Consider the following 8693-nt stretch of genomic DNA (forward strand, 5'->3'; position numbering starts at 1 on the left):
GCACACGAGCAAAAACACAACCCAGGGCAAATGCTGCCTAAGCAAAACAGGCGCGATAGCATCAGATGTGCGGAGCTGATTGAAATTATCCCAGTGTAGCTGAAATAACTGAGTTGAAGCTTAGTTCAATAGGAGCTAATTCTCCTCCAAAGGAGGCTGCCCTCCAGCACCAGCTTCCCCACCTGCACCAAACCCATTGACTTCACCACCACGAGACTGGACACTGCCTTCCCTAGAGGGGCTCCAGGTCCCTGCCCATCTCCAGGACCCAAGGGCTATGGGGTTCAAGCACAGCAAGCCCCTGCCTGGCACAGAGCTGGGGAAAAGCAGACCCAGAAGCAGAGTCTTGCCCCCCCCCCCCCCCCCCCCCCAATTGATGCCAGGAGGTATTAAAGGAAAAGGCAGTGATCTGGGGGCTGTGGAGTTTTGCTTCAAGGAAAAGTCCTCTTCCCTCAACCAAGGGTGCTTCAAGCTCATCCTGAAACCAAAAGCATAGAGCAAACCCAGCAGCACCTCAGGCAGCTGCTGATCCACACAGAGCAAATGACCTCAAAAAGAGCTGGTCCCTTCACCTCCCCAGGAAAGGGAACCCTGTTGTGCCTCTTTTCACCCTTGTTTCTCACGTACCTTTCCAGCCTCAGTCCCCTCCTAGGGGCTCCAGCTCCTGCCCACCAGCATCAACCATTACTTCTCTCTGTGCCTGAGGCTCATATTAATTGGTTCCTTGCAGCTCCTCCCTTAATCCTTCAGGGGCTGCTTGTATTTTCCTGCTTATCTTCCTGAGCCCGAGGGCCAAAGTCACCTGGTTCTCATCTCCATGAGGGTCTTCCAACCTGCCCTGTGGTCAGCTTTGGCCATTGGCTTCCAGAAGCCAAGCACCCACAGGCTGCAGTGGTTACAAGTGATTGCTCCTCAATCAGCAGCCAGCCCTGTGGAGTTCTGCAGCTTTGATTTTGCTTGATAGGAGGAAAAGAACTTAGAAATATCCTTGCCTTGATCCCAGCTGGTCATGTGGATTTTTAAAGATGAAATGGAGCAAACATTATGAAGGGAAGTGGTTTATTTTCTCCCCTCTCCCCAAAACTGAACAGTGTTCAGTGACATAAATAATATGCTGAAGGCACCTGAATTAGGGTTCACAGCTGTAAAGGAGGAAACCCAAATGATGCTCTGAGCTGGTACAGAGCACAAGGGAAAACTCTTCCCAGTCAAAGAGCTTTTGCAATGAGAAATCACACTTTAAAGGACATCATTAGAGTCACAGAATGAAGATGAGGTTTAGTTACATCCCCAAACAGCAGCTAACAAAGTGCTTCTAGGTGAGCAGTGGGAGCAGGGGTGAAGTGAGGGTACAGGCAGTGTCCTCAGCAGGAGGAGAGAGCTGCTTTGTGCACAACGGCGAGGAACAAGTCGTGGACTCCATCAAACGCCAGATCCATCTCATCTGAACCACCAATCACTGCGGCACGCTTCTCATGCTGTGGTAATTAAAACACAGGCTGAGGCCTTGTTGGCTTCCCTTGGCTAAGTCAAGAGAGCTAAAACCCACTCACAGGTGCTCTTAAAGCTCGGTCACTGCTGATCATACAGCGGAGCCAGGAACAAAACATCTTCAAGTCAAGGAACCAAGGGGCCTGTCCCTAATCCCCCACGGTGGCAATCAGGCTGATTTCAAGCTCATCTTTCACTGACTCAAAGTTACAGATAGATAAAACAGGGTACAAGTGATCTGCCCTCCCTTTCCGAATGGGCACACTTGAAAGGAATAGTGCTTGGCTGCACGCGACTTCAGCGTTTTGAGTTAACCTCCACAACGCCCGGGCAGAGCTGAGCTTCCCCTGATTTCCAGGCCTACCCTGTCCTAGGCAAAGCTGACTGCTCCATTGGCTAAAATCCAGCCAGCAAGGACATTCCAGTCTGAACAACACAGGGAACAGTTCTGGTGCACGCAGTTACTGGGAGAGACTGGTTTTCAGTGTTAGTGTTAGATGGATGGACGCAGGAGAACAGCCAACTGTTGAAATTAGTGATACCCACACCCTTCACTTCTAGGCTTTGGACTCTGTACAAATCAAAGATCTTCCATTAAAGCCCCGAAGCCACTTGAACTTGCAGCTTTTCATTTTGTGTATCTTCTGTCTTACTGCTGCTATATCCTGACTTATCCGGGCTATGGACTCCTATCATACCATGCTCCATGTCAAATCCCTCTATTAAACCAGGAGATACCGGATTTCACAGCACCATGCAGGACTCCTGTCTAATAGACTCTTATCCCTCTCATCATTTCTCACATCAAGACACAAAACATTTCCAGGCACTCTGGAAAGCCAGCATGGTCTCCACAGCACCCCAAGATCAATCCAGAGCTTAATGTCAGAAAGTATTAATGCACCTAATGGTATCATAATGAGGCAAGGCTTAACCCAGCTGCATGGCAATTAAAGCAGATGAGTGTTATTTCACAGGATCCTGTCCTTTTGCAGTCGCTCGGCTCTTTGCACACCAGATTTGAAGCTACAGCTCTCTCTGATGTGAAATTCCCCTTTCTAATCAAAACCAAGTCTACATCTGACGTGAAGAACTTGGGCCAGCGGGATTTGCACTGATAATCTGCACGTTCAGAAAGGTACCGTGTGGACTGGCTATGACAAACATCAGAAAGTCCTGCGATGGGGGAAAGCTCATCAAAGCCTCTTTGGACTGTGGTTTCAGGTGAAGAGTGCTCTAGAGAGGCAATGTCCTTGCATTTCACTCTCTGCCCTTTTCAGAGCTGGGGTAAATCCTTTCCGCTTTGTTTGTGCAGAGATCATAGAATCAGGTACTCTCCATTGCTTCAGTTCCCTATGTTCTGTTTCTCCCTTTGCCTTTGAATGTTTTGGCTCCTTCCCAAGTCCTGACATCCATCCACCAAAGCCTTCCAAGCCTTATCCTACATGGGACTCCCAAAACGAAGGCTGCGGTGTGGGGTTTGCTGTCTTCCATTCTCCACTGTGCCAGGGCTGGAGCATCTGTACCCAGATGTGCTCAGTGAAGCACAGAGACAGTGCCGCTGTTCACCAGCCTGGGAGCACATCCCTGCTCCAGGAGGACACGGAGCCTGCTCAGGCCTGCCGCCAGCAATGTGGGTGCTGCTCTTTGGGAAAACCTGGTTTAATGGACGTAGGGCAGGGTTTCCACACGGGCCGTGGTGCTGCATGCCAGACCTGCTGCCTCGCACGGGGCGTTACACAAGCAGCACCAGTGAGGTGGGCATCGGGCTTTTCCCTCTTGGAAGACTAGCAATAAACTGCCTGGGACTCAAACTCAGTTGGATTAACTATCTGTTATTTCACATTCCTAAGACCATTCCTTGGAAAAGCTAGAAGCAAGTTAAAAATCCACCTCCTGCTATTCCTGCTGACTTCTTCCTTTGGGCAGCTCTCAGTTTGGAGCTGGCTTGAGTTCCTGTGCTGGTCATTCTTGATTCCTTTAGTTCCTTAATAGGGACTTGTTTTGCATTGAAATTTCCTGTTTTAAAAACAACAGCAAGAAGCAGAGGGAATTCATATGAGACGAGCAAAAAACCTGATCAAGATGGCAGCAAATGGAGGGTCTACCCACGTCGAGGAGCTGCCTTTTAGGCTTGTGGTTAGTAACTGATGGGAGACCCCATGCTTCCTCACAGACCCAAACCAGAGATGTAAAACCTGAGAAGTGCTGCCCCTAACATGTTCTTATGAAGTGCGTATGGGTAAAACCGGCATCCCTCTCCTGCACTGCACAGGGCTGCGATGCTGAGCTGAACAGCCCATTATGGCATGCATAAAATTAGTGACATTGTGTTTTTGTTTCCTCCTTTGATTAGGAAAGCTTGTTGCAAGTGGTGTGTTTAAACAGATATTATGCAGGATGGCGATAACCAGTTTTAAGTCATTATACAAGCAGTTTAATTTGATGTTGCTCTATAAATAATCCAAGTCTATTTGCATGCATATTTTGTTGACAGGAAGATAAAAACCGTAATTCCTACAAACAACATAATGATGTTATATCAGTGGCAAAAGAGGAGGAAAAATCTGCCTTTCAAAACGCCTGATTCAACCATTAAAAATTAGAACTTTATCGCATCCAGTAATTTAAACAGAAATAAACCCATACACCTCCATCCATAACCACCGTGGAAGCAAGGACTCAACCATGTCTCAGAGAGTGTGCTTTGATTCATAGCTGAAAATACTGGCAGATGGCTTGGAGCAAGCTGCTCCAGTGGAAGGTGTCCTTGCCCGTGGCAGGGGCTGGAACTGGATGAGCTTTAAGGTCCCTTCAACACAAACCAGCCTGGGATTCTATGATAAGGACTGCACACATTGCATGAGCAGTTAAGGCTCAAAAGCCCAATAACCATCCAAGGGGTGAGGGCAGCAGCACGTTTGGTGAGCAGGGATTTGGACGTGGTGGTGCAGAGCAGCTCACACAGGCAGGGAACACGTTGCACCAGGGATGCTGGCTCTGAGCAAGCAGGGCTGTGCTCAGCACACTGAAGCACACGAATGTCTGACCGGAAATAAATTGCACCTTCAATCAACCGTTCAGAAGTGTGGGGAGCTCCCCAGTGCAGGTCACGGCATCTGGTAAGGAGAAAAAAGAGGCAGATGCTTCCTTGGCTGTTTTTGACTCTTGGCCTCACTCCGCTGGTGATGAAGGAGCTGATGCTAGAGCCGTTTTGGTGGGTCTGGTCCATGTAGAAGCAGGAATCAACCTGTCTTTATATGAACTCCCATTTTCCTTGGACAGTTTAATGATGCTGGGTTTGAAGTGTTGCAATTTACACATAGAAGAATGTGCAAAGGGGTGAATTCTTTCCTTTCATGCCTGTTGTTCACCGTAACTACAGCTCTGGTTTGTGTCCTGCACTCAAAACAGTGTGCCAGTCAAAGGGCAGATATTGCCTTGCAGAGCTGATGCTGGTGGCCAAGATGGATGAGGCAGGGCAGGCAGGTGAGGAGCAGAGCTCTCCTGTCCTCCTAAGATCTTTTTCTGCCTTCACCCCATACATATCCCTGCTGGAAAGAGAAGGAAACCATCCCTCATTTCCAAACTCACTGCAAGGCAAGAGCAGTGAAAAACTGAAGAAATTCCCTTCCCTCAAAGGGAAAAAGGCCAAGGAAGGAGAACCAGAGACACTGATGGGTCCTACATGAGCTCAGTTTTGCACCAACAAAGACCTGTTTAAAGTGGGAGCAAGTCCTACCCTCAGAGCCCACTCACTGCCCTTTGCTCAGAGCAGCCTTGCTTTACCTTTGCCCAGCAAGAGCACGGATTCACTGAACTCTAAACGTGATTAACCAGAGTGGTACTGACTGGCAATGGAGGCAGGAGCACTTCTGAGCGCATCTCCTAAGCTCCCAGTCTCCCTCTGAAAGCCGCCTGGGTGCACTGCTGCTCCTCAGGACCCCCACTGGTGCCCCAAATGATACCTGCCTGCTCCTTGGGTACCAATGAACAGCCCCTAATGGCTACAAGATTCCACCCACTGGAGTAGGATAAACGAAGGTCAAAATCCTTGATTTGAGACAAGTTGTATTGAGCGGCAGCCTGGCTGCTGACCAGGCTGAAAGGAAAGGCTGTGGCACTAAACTTAGAGCAGCGGGGAAATCTTCGGGCTCTGATTTCACACACCCTGCTGAAACTTGCGGGCAGAGCCTTGGCACAGGAAGGCTTCCTTAAAACAAGCAATGGTGCTTCTCTGAAGGTGCGAACTACCTGATCTGCACCCAGGCATCGGAGCCACATCGCTGCTGCGATGGAGCTCCTTGGGAGAGCAAAAGGGAGACCTGATTTCTTTGCCTAGTCCTGCTCAGCGAGTCCCTTTCCACACCCAGGAACTGGGTTCTGTGAGCCGGTGGAGGAGGTTGCCAGTAAATCACGAAAGAGCCCGGAGAGGTTTCCTCAGGGCAGTAGGAGATCTGAGGGAAGCACTGGTACCTGCTGGCGCAGAGAGGTAAATGAAGAGGGGCTTGGCTGGACCCTGAGCTTCCTGCTTGGAAAGGTGAAAACGTGGGCAAACAGGGACGGAGTGGACAGAAACTCAGGCCCCGCTTTCTCCTCCTCACTTGACAGCTTTCGCATCCTGACCGACCCACAGCATTAATAAGCAGCGCTCTGTGTGCTCTCACTTTCCCGGCTGCTCTCTGCCACGTTGATGCGCTGTTCCTCATCCTTTTTTAGTACAACACCTGAGCACAGCACCAGGGCTCTTCCTGCAGCTCGAGCTGACAGCTTGGCCCTTTCACTCATCACAGCTAAAGGCATTAACAAAAGCTGTTTTGCTCACGGAGGTGAATCAGGGCTTAATGGTTTTTCCTGAAACACGACATTAAAGCAGCACATTCGGGGGGGATTTCGGGGTTAAACAAAACCCTGAACGAAGGGGAAGGGGATGGGAGAGAAGCGTGAACTCAAACGTGCTCCGGCCTCCAAGCGGGACTGAGGCAGTGCCAGGAGGAGTTTTCTCTGCAGCCGGCTATTGCGGTAGAGCCTGCAAATTGTGCTGGAACACTGAATTGCTCCGTTGTTAGAAGCACTTAAAACGTAAACCCGAGCAGAAACGGGTTTCCATGGCCTGGCTGTGGGAAGTGGGGGAGCTTTTAAATCAATTGTTATGCAAATCTGCCTCGAGTTTCAACCCAGGTTAAAAGCTGTTCTGCAGTCAATTAAATCTAAAAGCTCTAAAGCGCTCCTGCACTTCCCCACAGAAGCCAGGCTGTTGCTTCCGATTTTAAACACAGAATCCCAGCCTGGTTCGTGTTGGAATGGACTTCAGAGCTCACCCAGCTCCAGCCCCCGCAGGTTCAAGCCATTCCCCTTGGCCTGTCCCTACAGGCCCTTGTCCCAAGCCCCTCTCCAGGTTCCCTGCAGCCCCTTTAGGCACTGGAGCTGCTCTCAGGTCTCCCCTTCAGGAGCCTTCTCTTGTCCAGGCTGCCCCAGCCCAGCTCTCTCAGCCTGGCTCCAGTTTGCACTTCTTAGCAGGGCTCTTTACACGCACTTGTTTCTCATACCATGAGCTGTTCCCTCCTCCTCCACCTCTCCAGAGCAAAGCCTGCATTTTTGGAAGACCAGGGCTGTAAACCTGCTCCCATGTTTATGGAGCAGATACACATCGCACAGCTCACCTAAACACACCATGTTACACCAGGCAGATGGGTTTCCCCTTCAGCAACTTGCTTTCTCAGGCAATACAAAAGCCAGGCGGTGAGATGTTGTTGGTCCTGATGCACAGCAGCATCCTGATGAGCAGCACACACAGTGCCGATCCCTTCCGTGTGGGAACTGGGTTTGCCAGGCTGCAAACAGAGCTCACCTCATGCACAATCTCAGTGAATAACAGTGACACCCATCCAAACACTGCAAAGCTGCTGAGCACCCAAGCTGCCCCAGTCACAAAGCATCCAGGGGGGTCGGTGCTGTGGAGTCAGGGACCCTCACCAAGGGCTGAAAGACAGCATCAACATGGCCACAGCGTGGTGAGGGCAGCGAGACAGCGGGTGGGAGCATGGAGGATGATAGCTATAGTTAGAATCACAACCGCTCAGCCTACACAGAGCATTAGCTTCCAAAAGAGCCGCTGTCTCAGCTCTGCTGCCTGGATGTCAGAGCTCCTATGCCTGTTTTATTGGTTAAGTGGATGGTTTTAGTGCTGTTTATAGAAGTATGCCTGCATACAGAGCAGCAAGGGAGCACATTAGCTGGGAAGTGCTGAGCTTGCACCAACTGCTGTGTGAGAGCATCCAGATCCCAGCCAAGCCCCCATGAGAGTGCTGGGAAGCGCAGATGGGAGCCTGCCTTCATTCCCAGGTCATGATCCCTGGCTGAGGGGGAGAAGTGACTCAAATCACTTTTCCTTGTTGATAAAGACATTGTTAACAGGGAGGAGAGAGTCAGATGAAGAGTGGGGCAAAGCCCTCCTTTCCCTCACGCCACATTTGGGCTCTTTCCTGTATTACGTATCATCACTCACCAGTGACACTCTCAGGGGCTGGCCAACAAGTGGAGTCTTAGGCAGAGCTCTGCTGCATTTCCAGGCCCCTGGGTGATGGGGATTCCTTTCCAGGACCCGAAACCTCAGCCCTTAAATCTCTGTCATCTTAAGTGCTCAGCTCTAAAAGCAGAAGAAGGCCATAAAGGGGTGATGCCTGTGCCAGCCCACGCTTGCCCTTGCCCTCTCTCAGGGCAGCCCTGCTCCCAGGGATGCAGACTTCCTCACCTCTGAAAGGGACAACACGGCACTGGCTGCTTTGCAGGGTGCTTCAGGAGCTGCTGAAGGCAGGGATTGATCCCCCAGCAGTTGTTCAAGCAGATTCTTGGCTGCCTCTTCCCTGTGCAAAACTTCCAGCTTCTTTCCACAGGGCTGAAAGCAGAATTTGCATCACGCCTCCTTCAGACGAGACAGCCACGCTCTTGCACTGTGTCTCAAGGGAAGCCTACTTTAGAGATAAAGGTAGGCTGCAGAGATTTTACCTCCCTTTATGCAAATACATGTGTAAAGGGAAAAACCCGCGGGATATTGCAGCTAATTTGAAGGCTGGTGCATAGCTCGGTGTGCGGGGAGGGGATGTGTGTGGATGTGGAGATGGGTGACTCGAGCTCCTGCGCAGGCACACTCCTGCCAGGAGTTTGTCTTTTAATCATTATTAGTTCCTCTCTGGCTACTT

This window comes from Lathamus discolor, chromosome 9, assembly GCF_037157495.1.
Source record: "Lathamus discolor isolate bLatDis1 chromosome 9, bLatDis1.hap1, whole genome shotgun sequence".
Lineage (NCBI taxonomy): Eukaryota > Metazoa > Chordata > Aves > Psittaciformes > Psittacidae > Lathamus > Lathamus discolor.